Below are 933 nucleotides of genomic sequence, written 5' to 3' on the forward strand. Positions count from 1 at the left end.
GTGAGCTCCTTCATTACAAAATGGCAAAGAATAATACAATTTTACTATTTCATATAAATTACACATTTGCAACAACACACATTTACTGACAAATACCTCACTGCTGCTGGGTGTAGCTTGTTCTTCATGTAGCTCTAGTGTCTTCTAGAGGTTTTCTGTCCTGTAACATTTTTTGGTTGATTTTTTTTATTAGTCTGGGATAGGGTGCAAGGTAGTGTGAACTGTAGGGAAATAAGGAAATACCTTTCTGGGACAACTCCAAAGTTCTCCAAAAGAATTAGTGCCCACCATCTCTTGATTTTTGGAAAGTCATGCTTTAAGACAGAAATACAGAGAAATCTTATAAATATCAAAACAGCATGAAATCCAATTGCTTGTGCTCCTAATTACTTACAGATGTAAAGTCAAAGGGGGCTCCCAACACAACGTGTAGAGCATACTAAAAAAAACAGCAAAATTTAAGAAAAAGTCAAATCATAATTAAAATGGGGCAAAATGAGTTTGAAAGATGAAAGATAGCAATGCCATTGTTTAGGGATCCCAGAAGACAAACTGATACTGTCAATACATTAAATTGGAAGGCAAGCGTTAGTTTATTTATAGCAAAACATGATTTGCCTTACCATCAACAAATAAATCATTACATTAGTAAAGTACTTAACTATACTACAACACATTAATAAAACAACTCAAGATACCCATACTATCATAGACAACTGCCTTGCTGGAATGGCTCTGCAGATGCAATTTTAATTTGTCCAGTCTGGTTGGCTTAAATGTCCTGCAGAAAGGGCAATGATAAAGGCTGCAACAGTTTTGGCACTGTTGGAGCTGAGGTAATTCTTTACCTCTCTGAATTGTAGTATGTCTCTACAGGAGATAAAATGAAAAATTGCATAACACACGTTCTCTGTTATTTGAAAAAGTCAATAA

The 933-nt window shown here is 34.9% G+C and overlaps 1 protein-coding gene across 1 annotated transcript in view; it reads left to right on the plus strand.

Moving 5' to 3' along the window:
- The window catches only part of dync1h1 (dynein, cytoplasmic 1, heavy chain 1), a 61,486-nt gene that overhangs the window by 2,222 nt on the left and 58,331 nt on the right, over positions 1-933 (plus strand).

This window comes from Sinocyclocheilus grahami, unplaced genomic scaffold (assembly GCF_001515645.1).
Source record: "Sinocyclocheilus grahami isolate Dianchi unplaced genomic scaffold, SAMN03320097.WGS_v1.1 scaffold1250.1, whole genome shotgun sequence".
NCBI lineage: Eukaryota > Metazoa > Chordata > Actinopteri > Cypriniformes > Cyprinidae > Sinocyclocheilus > Sinocyclocheilus grahami.